The sequence below is a fragment of the Rhinolophus ferrumequinum genome, chromosome 27 (genome assembly GCF_004115265.2).
Source record: "Rhinolophus ferrumequinum isolate MPI-CBG mRhiFer1 chromosome 27, mRhiFer1_v1.p, whole genome shotgun sequence".
Taxonomy (NCBI): domain Eukaryota; kingdom Metazoa; phylum Chordata; class Mammalia; order Chiroptera; family Rhinolophidae; genus Rhinolophus; species Rhinolophus ferrumequinum.
The window spans coordinates 19,979,177-19,995,757 of NC_046310.1; the positions used below are offsets into that span (position 1 = coordinate 19,979,177).

Here is a 16,581-nt window from a genome sequence, read left to right on the forward strand (position 1 = left end):
TCTAACAACATTTTGAGTAAGGTAAAATTCTTTAAGCAAACACAAGGCATATCCATAATATTTTTTTAAATGACTCTTAGAAGCAAACTTTGGAAGTCCTGAATCACACTGACCAGTCCCTCTCTTTACAAGGCTGATGGGCTCCTTCCTACAAGTTTAAAGTGAAGTCAGCTGTGGCCAGAGATCTGGAGTCGGCCCCGCCATCCCCTCACTGCCCAGCTCCCACTTGTGGCCCTGGATGGTCCGGTACCTGAACGGGTCTATCTCATGGTCTCTCCAACCTCAAAGCAGCTTCATCTAACTGAGCATAATGGGTCCAGCCCCTGCAGCTCCCATCCACACCTGGCAAGTTTGCTGGCAGTGATGCTGGCTCTTTAGCTCCCTTGGTCCCACCCAGAAAGTATGAGCTAAACAAAAGTTGCTGCTTTCTGCTGTTCTCAGATAGGGTCCAAACACCCTAACTGCTTCAACTTCAAATACTTTGAAGTTTCCCATCAACTCTCTGGAATCCTTTCTCTTGGATTGTGATATATCCATGCTCGGGTGTTTTGTTATGAGCAGATGCATTAGATATAAATATATATGACAAATTTTTCAGCCATGACAGGTCAAACCAACATTTTGAATTTTTAGGAATATTAACAAATACAATCATATGCAACTCTTTTAAATGATACTTCTTTTCTAAAGCAGACAGGAAATCATTTATTCTGAATTTCCACATAAGGGGTAATTTTTGAGAAACAAAGACCTATTTGTAAGGGATTTTTTTTTCTTAAGATGAGAAAGTACTTTAGCATGAAATATGCACAATTTAGGTTAATGCAGCCCTTTCTTCCAGTGATTCTTTTACCTAGCTGGGATCAATTTAGGAATTTCAAGTACTACTGTGGTTCCCCAAAAATAAGACCTAGCCAGATAATCAGCTCTAATGTGTCTTTTGGAGCAAAAATTAATATAAGACCCATCTTATTTTACTGTAATATATAATATAATATAATATAAGTAATATAATATAACATAATACCTGGTCTTATTTTGCTATAAGACCCGGTATAATATAATATAACAATATAATCTTATATAATACAATACCGGATGTTATATTAATTTTTGCTCCAAAAGATGCATTAGAGCTGATTGTCCGGCTGGGTCTCATTTTCGGGGAAACACGGTATATCTCCAAAAACTTGCCTTCACATTAAGTTGCAGGAACAAATTGGAATGTGAATCCCTGGGACAGAGGCTGGGTGTCATGGCAGAAAGGAAATATACTGTCTTTGAAGAAAAGAACTCTGCCCAACAACTCCTCTTTCCCTCTGAGGGTTACGTGACCCACTGAGTATGTCCCAGGACCATACGAGCCTAGAAGTATTGGCAGTCCCTAGAATCCACCTCTCATCTCTTTGCATGGGCTCATTCCCACACCTTGCACTGACATATAATAACACGGACTATCCATGAATCTTCTCCAACCAGACAGCTCCTGAAGGCAGACCTCCTTTAGGCCCCTCCCAAGCATTTCACATGGAATTCATCAAAGCACCTTTTATTCATTGTGTTCAAATACTAATTTATGACCTCCTCTCCACAAACTCAGCCCTCTTACTCCGTGTCCTGCCTCCATGGATGACATCTATATCCACTTGCCCTTTTCTTGGAACAATAAAGCCTTCAGATACTCAGCTGGCCACATGGCTACCTTCCTTGCTGCTAGGAAGGTATGGCTGTGCACAAAAGAAAAAGGTTCACTTCTACTCCTCACGCTCCCATATATTACTGATGGTCAGCAATTCTTTCCCCATCTATTCTTCACAGAAAAGTCAGAATGATCCTTCTAAAACATGCTTTAATCAGGTCACTCTTTTGCTCAGTCTTCCAATGGCTCCCAGGTCACTTAATGTAGAATCCAAGGTCCTTACAATGGTCTACGTGGCGTTGTGTGATCTGCTCCTGACTTGATTCCCTTTTCTTATCATTATCCTGCCCTCTATTCCAGGGCTCCTCTCTCCCTCTTCCCCAACAACCCATGGTTCTCATACCCCAGGGCCTTTGCTTATGTTGTTTCCCTTCCTGCACTTCTTCTCATCCATCTTCCCATGGGACCTTACTGAGAAGGACTTTGTTGAACACTCTCTACAAGAGGACACTGCCATGATTTTCTGTTGCCCTAATACACTTAAATATACTTAATAAAACTGACCTCCCTGGACACGGAATATTTACATGTCTATCTCTGTACTTCCTCTTTGCCCCTTCTAGACTGTAACTCCTATAAAGGCACAATCTTTTCCACTTTATTGCTGTCATAGCCTCAGTGCCTAAAAGGATGTCTGGTACAGAGTACGAAATTGATAAATATCCCAGTTTTAGGATCTCTCAGAAAGAGGAAGCATACTCTCTTTGAAGATATCGTGCAAGGTTGATGAAGTATAAGAAATTTGCAATACACAGTAATTTTACTACTTTTGGGGACCAATATTATGTGTTAACAAACAGCATTATCAAACATCTTATTCATGAGTGCTCCTACTTTACAATTCTTTTCACTCAAAAAAAAAAAACAAAACACACCACTACTCTAATCAGAGAAATTTACATTTTTATTCATGTTCTTATCATCTTGTCAAGTGAATGTTTACTTAACCTAAGCTCCAATGTAAACCTTTCTGTGCACAAAGTAAGGGCTTAAAGCTAAGGCAAGGATTAGGTCCATCGATATTTCATTACCACCATTCCTCTTAAACTTGTAACACTTCAATACAGAATCCTCCCCTGAAGGGAAATGAACTGAAAGTCTCATTCTGTATTTTTGAACAATGCAAATTAGTCACATCCAAACAAAACACACATTTTTCACTTTAATTGTTATTTAAAACTCCCATGGAGAGAACTGGAAAAGTTTACATTACTTTAAAACAAATATAGCAGATATATATATATATATATATATATATATATATATATATATATATATAATATATATATATATACACACACACACACACATATACATACAGAGGCACTATATATATTATATATAATATATATAGTATATTTATTATATATACACATATATAGTATTTTTAAATTATCTTCACCCTTTAGGTTTTGAACTAAATCTTTAATTGTCACTTCATCAATAGTGAATTTATCACAATACTGGAACCAAAGTGATATATCTTTCATGTGAATTTCAAAAATGAGAATAAATGATCTTACAGTACAAGATTAGCTACTCTAAGAATACAGAATGATTTAAAAGACTTTAGAAGTATCTGTCATTGTCCTTTTTGAGTCTCTGTTTTTCACCTCACAACATAGATTCCTCAAAAGCAGCACTATCAACAGTGTGTCACCTGAATTTGAGTTACATACTATATAAAACAGACAACAAAAAATTGTACGTTTTGATTTTCTATTAATTTAGTACTCACCAGAAAAGTTTTATACTATTTCAGTAAGAGTCTTAAAAAAAGGATTAATATTTTAAAAATATTCATAAAACAAAGTCCAGCTGTTTATAAAGAAGAAAAATAAAATAAACTCAAGGGAGAATTAAAGTAACTATATAATTTTACACTGAATCTAGCAAACAAGAATGCAGTTAGACTTTAGAATAAAAATCTATTCTAAGGTATATGTTCTTTCCAAAATGTTAGTCATTAATAATAACGACAATTTTTCTAAACCTAAAAATATTTTACGAAAACAATTCTGTTATTCAACTTCATCTACTTACTACGGAGTTATTAAACCAAAGTGTGCTGAGTGTGTGCACTGGGCGCTCTCCTAAGTACTGGGAACGTGAAAACGAGGAACAGGATGCCTGCCCTGGGCTGTGGGCACAGCACAGCCTCAGTTCCTCACGTATGGCCCAAGTGCTCATCTACGACTTCTATTCTCCATAGCAATCCTTAGAATTGATCAATTGTCCAAATTTTCTTTAAATGCATTACCACCCAGTGTTTCTGGAGGGCTTACTAACTTTCAGAATGTAGAGGATGCAAAAATCAGCCAGGCCTGCAGGAGCATGGGGGCTGGAGGTGGTGCTGGTCTGGGGAAGGGAGCCCTCACGATGGCCCTCCCAAGCTGTGAGACTGGAAGTTAGACACTACCCAATCCCTGTACACATAATTTTTTCTTTCCATCCCTCCCTTTGACATAAAATTGAACCATGAAGGGTTCAATTTAATTTAATTTTGTGATGTCAAAATTAAAATCACTATCCTCTGAAGTCTTAACCATACCTAAGCACAGAGGAAGCCCTTTCTTACCTCATCTCATTAAGGCTTTTCAACAGTCTGCCCATCTGTAAAGTGGGCCTAATTACCGTCACTGGCAGATGGGAAAGCAGAACTAAGGTAGGTCAAGAAACAGAGACACACAATTGGTAGGTTTTAATCCAGGACTTGAACCCTGAGCTCCTCACTGCAAAATGTATGCCCATAACCATTACACTACGCCACTAACTATAGGGAGGTGCTTTTAAACCATAGATACATCGACGTGCTATGCTGTTAAAGGAAGAGGGGCGTGTATACAAATAAATACAATATGCTTAGTGGACTTGAATAAGCTTAGCATTAAAATACGTGGCATTTAAAACATTAAATACTGTATTCATAATTTTATAATAGAGTTTGAATAGTTAGTCATGGAATCTTTTACCACTATGGTAAAATACTTTTAGGAAAAACACAAAACAATATTGCTAAGTCAATGGGGGGGAAAAATATATATATATATATATATATATTTCTTATAATGTATTATATTACATATAACACATACACATTATATATAAATTATATATTATATGTTATATAATATATATATATGTGTGTATGTATATATACAATATATATCCTGGTTATGGTTCCATGGTTTTTATGACTGAAATGGAGTGAGAGAGAAGAGAGCCTTAAGAACATGGTGGGCCATGACATCTCTTAGAGATTCAATGTGAAATCTGAGAAGGTAGCAGAGGTGAGGCTGGAGCAACAGAAGGCTAATGTTATATTAGTCCCTTCTGCACATAGATCAATGAAAATCATTACAATATAGTAAAAGAAAAAATCAAAACCTCCAATTTTTTTTGCAGACTGGCAACTACCTTAAGGGCAGACAGTTCTGTATATTAGGGTGCAATATCCAGTACGGCATCAGAAACAGTGGTATTGATGGTGGTAAGAATATAGTTATAAACTCTAATGCATACATTACTTGAGAGTGCCTGGTTAAAATTTGTCACACTTAACATTAGTTAAGGCAGGTTTTTATGGTTTTGTGATACGAAGACCACAAATTTATTAAGTTTTTTTAATGTTAAAGAGTTTAAAACATAAAAGGAATGGATTTAACAATGCATAGACTGATTTTTAAAAAGAATATCTAAGCATCAGTGTGATCTAATTTACTCAGAAAGACACTGCCATAACAGCACTGCGTGATAGTGTTTTCCTTGAGTACTTTCACTAATGAATCGCAGTGATGAATAATCTCTGAACCTAGCACCAGGGTTGCACAGGAAAAATCAGCTTCCATTGCAAGGGCTTCATTAACAAATACATTTAAAGACCAAATATAAAACTGGTAGATGTTTTCTTAGTACAAATTAATCCATTAATTATTCTTGGGCCATAGAGGATACATCTCACGTCTCATTAATTTTCAAAAAATTACTATTGTTATTAAAATAGTATTATTAAGAAAATGATGTTGCAAGTAATCTGGCACAAATTAGGCAATCGATATGAATCTGTTGAATGCATGGACGACATCTGACCCTAAGTGATAGCCTTTGTCCCATAATTTTTTCCTAAGTACTTATGTTAATAAATAATAAAGGAAATTGAATGACTCTACATCTTATAAAAGGTGTTAAAGTTTTAGGAGTTGGGCACATTACGTTTTCTCTATTGAACTTTTTTCAAAAAAAAAAAAGGGTGGGAGGGTGAAAGCTCCAATGAATGAAACTCACTGCTAATCCTTTTGGATGCTCCAGAATGTTGGGGAAATTTATTTATTGCATCATCTCTCCAGCTGGAAGGGCATGATACATCTGGAGGGCTTCATGGATCACTGAGCATTTATTCAATAATAAAGCATTTGTTTAGTGACCATTTAGGACTGCCATTAGGAATACTAGGATGAATACGATATGAGCGTCCCAGCCCTCCAGGAACTCACAGGCTGAAGTGGGAGTGATCAAGGAAATCAGTAAGTTAAAACACAGAGTGTAAGTGCTGAGTAACTATGAGGGAAGGGCTCAGCTGGGGAAAAGATGAGCAGGGCATGTGGAAAGGCATCAGTGAACAGGTGAGATTTAATCTGGGTTTAAAGATTAAAACAGCTTTGGTAGGAAAAGGGTTCAGTGTGCTCCAGCAGCATGTACAAGCACAGTGTTTGGTAGGTCCCCGGAAATAGTAAGACACTGGACTGGTGGGATGTATACAGGAGTCATGGAAGGGAGTGGCTGAGATGAGCTTACATAGGAACTTAGTGAGTTTGTAGGACGATGGAGTCAACAGTTTGTAAGGCAGAGAGGTAACATGTGGTCCTTTTTTTTTTTCTTAAAGATATAGATTATTTTGGAATCAGCACTGAGGAACGGAGTGAGAAAAACTGGTGGCAAGGAGACAATTGAGGAGACTATTAAAGAGGATATTTGAGTCACTCAGTTGAGATGTTAGCTGATAGCAACAGCAAGATGGTGGACGAAGCGTGAGTCAAAGATAGAACGAATTTTGAGAATATGGGAGAAGCAGCGCAGGAAGTTTTTATCATTGCTTTTGTTTGTACTCTTTGGGGATGAACGTGGACTATAGGTTATAAAACTGCCTTTCTTTTGAGAAAGCCAATGGAAGGTCTCTAGAAGGAAACTGAGAAGTTAGCATAACATTTAAGAATAAGATGCTCATTTATTCCTCACAACAATCCCAGGAAAACATTTCTTTTTTCATTTGTAGATGAAGAAACTAAAGCTCAGAGAAGTTAAATATCTCTTCTCAAATTAGAGAGCCAGACGTCCTGGCTGGGGTTCCATGATTGTTACAATTGAAACACAGATGTGAGGGAAGACAGAGCCCTAAGAGCATGGTGGGCCATGACATGTCTTAGAGGTTCAATGTGAAATCAGAGAAGGTAGGCAGAGGTGAGGCTGGAGCAAGAGAAGGCTACGACCAACGGTGTGAGTGAAAGTAGCAACAGCTCAACAGTTCAGTTGCAGGAAACCGAGGATAACCCAAAATACAAGTAGAGGCTGAAATGGAGACAGACTATCTCTACCTTTGTCTCTCATGAAAGGACATGATACTCTGAGGGCAGATGCCATCTTGTATTTAAAAGGAAAAAGGCTCCCTTACATACATATTTCCACATGCATCTCTTCTTGGCTCCATCTGCAAAGACATGCTCCCTTTTGACTTTCCCTGTCCAGCCTCCAATCTCACTCTCTCCAAGGTCCCCATCTCAGAATACGCACACACTCTCCATGCACTGCCCTGTCTTATTCACCTATGTATCCTTTCACTGATTACTGAATATTTTCCTCAAGGCAGTTATTGAGAGCAGGGTTTCTCCACCTTGACACTATGGATATTTTGGTCTGGATAATTCCCTGTTGTGGGGTGGGGGTAGGGTGGGGGGGAATCTCATGCATTTTAGGAAGTTTGCATCATCCCTGGCCTCTGCCCACTAGATGCCAGTAGCACTTACCTCTCCTCTGGGACAACCAAACGGGGCTCCAGACATTGCCCAGTGTCACCTATTGGGCAAAATCGCCCTTGATGAGAAGCACTGATTTAGAGGATTAGGGTTTTGCATTGAGAAAAAGGAAAAGTTCAGGTTATCAGGTTTCTCCCTTTTAGGACGTGAATGGGAATTACTCTTGACAACTTTCTGTAACACTTTTTTGTTATATGTAAACTGTGGATATTATCTATCTCACAGGGCTGCTTTGCTGCTTAATTAGATAACCTGAAGTAACGATAATTAATATGTGTCAGGGGACTCCCTAGGTACCGGATCACAGCAGTACCTCGAAAATATGAGATGGTCGAGCAGATTAAATTGTGGTAACTGCTCTGCAGTACAAACAGCTTAGTGTAAAATGGTCTTTATTAGTTGAAAATGTATCCCAGAAGGACAGCTTCCAGCACGACCACAATGACATTTTGTTTACAACTTTGAGACAAGCTCTCAAACTTCTGTGTATTTTTTTCTAAACAGGAAGCAAATGTATTGCAACCAGAAGTGAAGAATATGCCCAAAGTCATAGGTAACTAGTGGAAGAAGAATATTAATGTGCGACTTGGGCCATTCTACTTGGTTCTATTCGCTACATTGTTTTAACACTTTGTGTGCGGTTTAATGAAGTATTTGGAAATAAGTTATGTATGAACATAGGCAAGGACTGTTTTATTGATGGTTCACTATTTCCTACAGATCTACTTCCACTGGTTTTTCTATATTGAAAATCGTCTTTTCAATCTTTTAAGGCCAGAATTCATCCACAAGTATTTCTAACTCTCTTTATCGCATAGAATGTTGCTTGCAAAATATGTGACTCCCCTTTCTTTCCTTCTTAAAAGGATCAAATTGTGTGCCATACTTTTATGAAGATCAATCACAACAGTTTTTATGTTACAATAGCTTTGATATAAAATATAAAATGAAGTATATTTGAAGAGAAGGACAATGACGTAAAGTCTGTTCCACTAATACAAAGAGTTGTTATTTAGTACAATAAGTGGCAGTTTACTTCTCACTGTTCAATGTTCTCAAAAATATATAAAGACTGTCGCATTTTTCAAAAGCTTAAAGGGTAACAAAATTAAACATACAGGTATCAAATATAATAAATACAGTGTTAGGCAAACACACAATTTTATGCCTAATGAAATAAACTACATAATTTGAAATAATTTTATGAGGACCTAGACAACAATCTGGAAACTACCGCTTTAACTTGATTCCATAAAACACTCGAAATTTAATTGACAGTGGTAGAGAAAGGAAGACAAAATCAAGACCTCTGGGACCATTGAGGTTAAAAGGCCAGAGGATTTCATCACATAAAATCCTGACTTCAATGAATTTCTTTCAACCATGAGTTGACTACAAATATAAGTAAAATGGGTGAGGACAGATAGACCTGCCAGGACCACCGTGTGTCATTCCTGCTGCTGTGATCCTGGATGTGAGTCCACTGGCCCTGGAGTATCATCAGCATGCTTTCACCTCCATGCCTATCAGGTATGTAATTTCTTTTCTTAGAGAATGAATATTTTAATGTTAGGCAAAGCTTTGCTTTTCTTGGGCTTTTTTTCTTTTTTGAAGATAACAAAATTATATAACTAAATTTTACGTTAGCTACTAAAAAGCTCAGAGTCAAGTCTCAGGATCAACATTAGCAACTGTAGGTTCTGGGGTCTTCCTATTTGTGACTGATATGTCTCCAGTTTTATTTATATTTGTCCTGCCCTAATTTTCTATTTCATTTATAATTATTTTATTCTTGTTATAAACCACCTAAAATCTTTTTTTTTCTTGTTAAAAAAAAAGGAAAGCAGAGAGCAGGTATATAAATAAGAACAAGTAAAGGGTAGAGGATGAAAATGCTTAGAAAAGCTAATAATGTAAAGAAAAATATGTTTCAACCTTGACACGGCCAAGTTAAATATGGGAAAGTTCTTGATTTCAGAACCCTTGACATCAAAGTTATCATTGACCATATTATGAATACTCTGATAAAGAAAAATGGTTTGCTTTTAAAATCTCCCCCATATGGGATTACAATTTAGAAATTCTAAATATATTAAATTACTTTTCCCTGAGGAACAGAATGTTGTTCTACTAAGAATGCAATTTAAATTCAAAGTGAAATTATACAACTGCTGAGAAAATAACTTTATGCATGAGGGTTTACATTACTGTTGATAAGACGATCCGATCATTTTGGACCATCTACTTTTTTTCCAAAATGCAAAAGTGCAGCAATGTAAACCATATCATCTGTAATTGGGTTTGAGCTTTGCCAAGAAAAGTCAGAGACTTAACAGATAAGTAGACAGAGGCCTGGGAACAATTCAAGTGTCCTCTGGAGTTTATCTGGGTGGCATGTCACCAGATTGGACAACACTGGAAGCGGTCTGGCACAGTGCAGCTGTTTTTGCACCAACTAGTATTTACAGCAATGTTGTAATATTTCACCTCTTAAAGTTTGTCCACATGACTCCAGTAAATATTTGCAGATAAAACACCTCAATCAGGAGTCTTTACTAGAACACCTCCTTCACGTTACAGGGAAAAAAATTTAAAGATGAAAATATTACTGAAGAAGGACAGCGAAGTAAACAGCCATGTCTTAATAAAACCAGGATGAGCTGCTAACCAACATGTTAGCTTTCTGGCCCTCTGACTTTGTCCAAATCCTTTTAAAAACAATGCCCATCTCTGCTCCAGTAGACAATACCAGTTACAGTCTCTAATCTGATGAATTACCACTTACTATTCATCATTTTGTGTATCTAGTCTCTTGGCTAAGTCAGTTCCCAGTTTTGGTACAATTTCATCTGCTTGTGTCTAAAATTAAAATGTATTTGAATTATTCGTTCAATCATTCTACAAATATTTTTTAAATTATGTTTTATTTTTCAACTACAGTTGACATACAACATTATATTAGTTTCAGGTGTACAACATAGTGATGAGACATTTATACAACTTACGAAGCGATCAAGCCAATAAATCTAGTATCTATCTGATACTATACATCATTACAGTAATTTTTATTATACTATATTCCTTATGCTATATCTTACATCCCTGTGACTACTGCGTAACATCCTATTTCTACTTCTTAATCCCTTCCCCTTTCACCCAGCCCCAAAACCCCACCCATCTGGCAACCATCAAACTGTTCTCTGTATCTATGAGTTTGTTTCTGATTTGTTTGTTCATTTGTTTTTTTAGATTTCACATATAAGTGATATCATATGGCAATTGTCTTTTACTGTCTGAGTTATTTTGCTTTGCATAATACCCTCTAGGTCCATCCATGTTGTTGCAGATGGCAAGATTTTATTATTTTTTATGGCTGAGTAATATCCTATTGTATATATGCACCACTTCTTCTTTATCCATTCATCTATTGATGGACACTTAGGTCGCTTCCATATCTTGGCTATTGTAAATAATGCTGCATTGAACATATAGATGCTTGCGTCTTTTCATATTAGTGCTTTGGGTTTCTTTGGATAAATTCAAAAACGTGGAATTACTGGGTCCTTCTCTGTCTCTTGTTATAGGGGGATAGCCTTTGTTTTAAAGTCTATAAAGTCTATTTTGTCTGGTATAAATATTGCTACCCCAGGTTTTTTGTTTTTTTTTCATGAAATGTTTTCCTATCCCTTTCAGTCTGTGTGTGTCTTTCAATCTAAAGTGAGTCTCTTGTAGGCGGCATACGTAAAGGTCTTGTTTTCTTATCCATTCAGCCACCCTATGTCTTTTGATTCTCTTTTTGTCTTTAACCTTTGGTGTTGTCATTGTGATGTATCTTGGTGTGGGCCTCTTTTGGTTCATCTTGTTTGGAACTCTGTGCTTCCTGGGCTTTTATGTTCATTTTCTTCACCAGGTTAGGGAAGTTTTCAGTCATTATTTCTTCAAATAGATTTTCAATTCCTTCTTCTCCTTCTTCTTCTGCTACCCCCCGGCCCCTCATCATATGAATGTTGGTAGGCTTGATGTTGCCCCAGAAGCCTCTTAAACTATTCTCATTTTTTTGGATTCTTTTTTCTTTTTGCTGTTCTGAATGGGTGTTTTATGCTACCTAACCTTCCAAATAGTTAATTTGATTCTCTGTTTCATCTAATCTACTCTGATTCCCTCTAATGTATTCTTCATTTCAGTTATTGTATTTTTCATCTCTGACTGGTTACTTTTTGTTTTCTATCTCCATTTTTATATTTGTTATCTCTTTGTTGAAGTCCTCCCTGAGATCACTGAGCAATATTATAACCAGTGTTTTGAACTCTGCATGTGATAGATTGTTTGTCTCCATTTTGTTTAATTATTTTTCTAGAGTTTGTTCTGTTCTTTCACTTACTTTGTCTCCTCATTTCTTTGTCTCCTCATTTTGGCTGCCTCCCTGTATTTGGTTTTATGTATTAGGTAGAGCTGGTATGTCTCCTGGTCTTGATGGAGAGGCCTTATGTAGTAGGTGTCCTGTGGGGTCCAGTGGTGCAGTCTCCCTGGTCACCTGACAGGTTGTGTGTGTCCTCCTGTTGTAGCTGAACCTTGGTTGCTGTTTGTACATTCATGGAAAGGATTGATCCCTGGGCTAATCGGTTGTGAGGAATGGCTGCGACTACAGTGGAGGAGCTGATTTGCAGGGACTGACCCTATGGAGCAGGTTAGCTTTATCAGGGCTCTGGTGCCTGCCCAGTCTGCCCTTTGGGTGTGTCATTTGTGGAGGTGGTTGGGTGATGCACTGGTGTGATCTGAAGCTTACCACTAGGTCTGTTGGTTCTGGGGTAAAAAGTTGATCATGCACAATGGGTATTCACACAGACCCAAGCTATGACTCCGCTTCAGTGCACCTTGCATTTATTGATTTCTTTTAAAACTGATTAAAATAATATCACTAAACCCCCCAAGGGTATCTTTTTTGATGAAAATTCTCTGATGATACCTTATCTTCTTCCCTTCCAGTGGTAAGTGTAAAATCTACAGTTATGGTGTGGTTAGAGTTTAATGAGAGATGTCAGTGGCTAAAACAATGGTCCATACAATCACTGTACAGTCACTCTTAGACAAAAAGTCTCTACTACGGCTCACATCAGTGACTGGATTTAATTATTCACTGGTGAAAAGGAAGGTCTGTATGTCTGAGAAGCAGAAGAAAAGACGCCATCTATAACCGACCCTGATAAACAACCCTAATTCTGTGATTATGCCTAAAAACTTACCAATATCAACCTACAATGCTGGGTGACTCATGCAACTACAAAGAGGTGACAATTAATATACTTTGGTTGCTGTGCCATAAAAAACAATCTTACAATAACGTCATTGCCAAATTATGAAACCCTGATAGTAGTATGAGATCAGGACACTAATGGGTGACATTAGTAGGAGAGGTAGGTAATACTCGAGGGTCATCACCTAGAGGAGCTGAGAAGCAGAAGGTCCTGGGGTAGGAGTTGAATAAACCTGCCTGGGCATCTTCAGCTGCACCTTTCATGAAGTCCCCCCTATTTTCCTCATGAAACTTACTACCTCAATGACTTTGTCTTCCAACAAAGCCTGAATTCAGATTCTTTATTCAACCAATGTATAAATGATCATTATCAGTTATTATCATTATTACTATTATTACTGAACAGGTTTAAGCAGGAAATGACCAGATACTTTTATATTGAAAATAAATAGTCTGTCTCTTGGATGGAAAATAGCTTGAATAGAGACAAGAATGGAAATGAGAAGATGATTTAAGGACAAATGTGGAAGATGGGAAGGGAAGGGAAGTGACGTATGCTAGAGATGAAGGAAGGTATCCAGCAGTGGTTCTAAACCCCAGTGGCACATTAGAATCATTTGAAGAGCTTTTTAAACCTTCTGAAGACCCAGCTCCACCTCACAGGTATGGACTTCATTGTGAGTGTGTAGCCTGAACACTGGTATCTTATCACAGGGAGGGTTGAGGACTCCAGGTCAGAGCTTAGCCCTGGAGGACACAATGGGTCAGATGTGGAGAGGATCAGAAGAGGGAAGTATCTCCTTTAACAACGGGATTTCTAGCATGACAACAAGGTGATCTGGTGCATTGCAATAGTGAATTGGTCGTCCCCTTTGACCCCCACCTCCCGTTCCCTTCCTTTCTTCCAAATTAAGTAATAACACTCTTTCTAATAAAAGCATAACCATGGTCACCAAGGTCATACGTTAAGCAGCAAATCTAGGTCTCATATCTAATTAAGTCTCAGGTTGGCATTACTTCCCAAACATGGTTTTCAGCAGACATTCTTTTTTTGGGGGGAGGGAAAGGGGTGGGCAGAGGACCTGTTAAAGAGTTTTACCTTTGAAAGTACAATATATATAGATGGGAAACTTTTCTAAATATGTATCAGCATATCAATAAGCCAGTCATATTCCTAATATATTTAAAAAATTGAATATGAGACAGCAATGAATCCTGTAATAAAGTATCCCTAAGTGATAATATACCCCCACACACTACACATCCAAGGAGTCTTAATTGGATTGAATCAGGAGCTACAGGTTTATAACTTATGAAAATCTAATTTCTATTCCCTTCAAAAGAATTCATTAATCCAAAAAAAAACCCTGTCAAATACTGAATTTTTTGCTTTCATGTCATATGTATGTCATGATACACCAAAGCAGTAACTGTCATAAAACCTCAGAGATCAAGGGATCATTAATTAATTCAATGTATAGTCATAATAATTTAGCATTCAGTTTTGTCTAAGCCTAGACTAATTTTGGACGAAAAAAGAAGTTTATATCTTTCAGTTAGAATTTTGAACTATTGATATTACACTGACCAACATACCAGGTATTAGGTATATCTCATATACTTGATTTCATATACTTGATTTCCATGGAGTTGTAAATAAGTCTTATTATTTTAAGAACCACATCAGCACAGAATTTCTCCTCTTTCCTGAAATGAATGCATTCTTAATTTCTATTTATCACATAACACACAAGATGAATGGGTCTTCAGGAACCTCATATGTCATACTAAAAACACATACTTCTAAGTAGACAAGACAAACGTCATCTCTGACACATGAGTTTTACTCCTCAGAGCAAATTCCATCCTCAGAAAACAACAAGAACAACAGGAATGGATATGTGTTCATAGTTATGATTCAAAGGAATGGTGGAGAATATAGTGGAGGTTTTACATACCTACTCCAGGTAGACCGTCAAACCAACCCAGCGTATCAAGGACCGTGCTGTGTGCTAAACTTCCTCTGAAGAAAGAAATTAGGTGCCATGTCACCATGAAAGCTGAAAATCAAACAAATGAAGAAGTGCTAAATAAATCTACACATGATACCAGGCAAAGCAGGATACCTAGATCACTAAACTGTGAGAAGGGACTTTCATTAAGTGATAGGTTTCATAAATGGGTATTTATCCCAGTGTTTTCCAAATATATTTCAACAAGAAACCCTTTTATTCTACACCCTTGTCCTTGGCCTGCTGAATGCATGATCTCAGCAGTTACCGAGGAAACAATGAGTCTGTGCAATCTGCTTCCCCACGCAGAGGTCGCCTTGTGTGGTCTCTGTCATATGGTCACAGAGTCTCAGTTTGAAACTTCCAGTAATGATAACGTTGAGAATACTTCATAAGATTCATCCCTTAATATGCACACATAATGCACATATATTTCTGTTATATATAGAAATCTAGGTGTTGAGATTCCTTCACAAGTTTTATAGCAAATATACAAGGAATCACTCACCTAATACTTCAATTTGTTATTTCATGGCAACAAGTGTTTGATATTCACTCATCATTATGATCAATATTTACTGAGCAAATAACATGAATTAGGTATTAGGTTGTAAAATGAATGGGACTTGGTCCTGCCCTCAAAGAACCCAGTCAAGTAGGAAAAGCCAAGCTGGATGCTTGGCTTATCCCCAAGTAGGGTGCCGAGAACTAGTCATTGCCTGTCCCTGGTTGTAGACAGGGCACTGAGGTGATGTCACCACGCAGAGGGTCTTTAAGCTGAGTCCAAATGCTGAGTAGGGGAGTGTCCAATGGACCAAGGGAGGTGGAGGCAAGAGGAAGGAGAAGAGCATCCAGGCCGCATGTTCAAATGGCAGGTTTTGAGAGCTGCCCTACAGGGCCTGTGACAATGTGAGACGCACAGGACGTACACAATCGAAATGGCAGAACATCCTTGTACAGATTTAAATGACTATAAATCAGCCTAACAGAACAAACAAGAGCACTGGCCCCAATATTTGTACAGAATTTGAACATCTTTTTCTAAAATCCTGTGCAATATTACCTCGGTCTGGCTCCACAATCTCTCCAAGGTAGGACAGTATAACTGGTTGAGGGGCTTGCCTAGGATCATAAAGGGATTCGAGGCGACTAGAGGTTGAGATAGCGCTAGGCCTCCCTCTGCTGCAGGGAGAGCTTCGTGAGGCCAGGATTCAGGAAGTGCAAACATGCTGCAATGATGAATGTGCTGCGGCCATTACGGTCACCGTCCTGGTTTCCTGACAAGTGCCTTCCTGCGTGTGCTGCAGCGTGGGCTCCAGGCAAAACTGGACTGTCTCCACTATCGCCCTTCCTACTTGTACTCTCAGGAGTGTAAGCAGGGAGTAGAAACACAAGGCGGTGACTAAGTCCATCTTTTTTCACCTTGTGAGTTTCGATATTTTCAATAATAGCCTTCTTGTAAAGCCATATTGCAGACATGGCTGGCTACTGTGTACTGTCCAGAAACACAATGAAAAAAAAGCAGTCATTCTGTCTAAATTCAGCTGTGATCCTCAATCAAATTCCCTCTGTGGACTTAACTGCTGC

General features: G+C 37.9%; 1 protein-coding gene across 1 annotated transcript in view; it reads right to left on the reverse strand.

Annotated features, from left to right (window-relative positions):
• Positions 1-15,046, reverse strand: part of CHRM3 (cholinergic receptor muscarinic 3) — a 210,093-nt gene extending 195,047 nt beyond the window's left edge. The window contains exon 1 of the mRNA XM_033099339.1: positions 14,941-15,046. The gene's annotated coding sequence lies outside the window, so the exon portion shown is untranslated. The remainder of the gene's footprint in view (positions 1-14,940) is intronic.
• Positions 15,047-16,581: the final 1,535 nt, after the last annotated feature.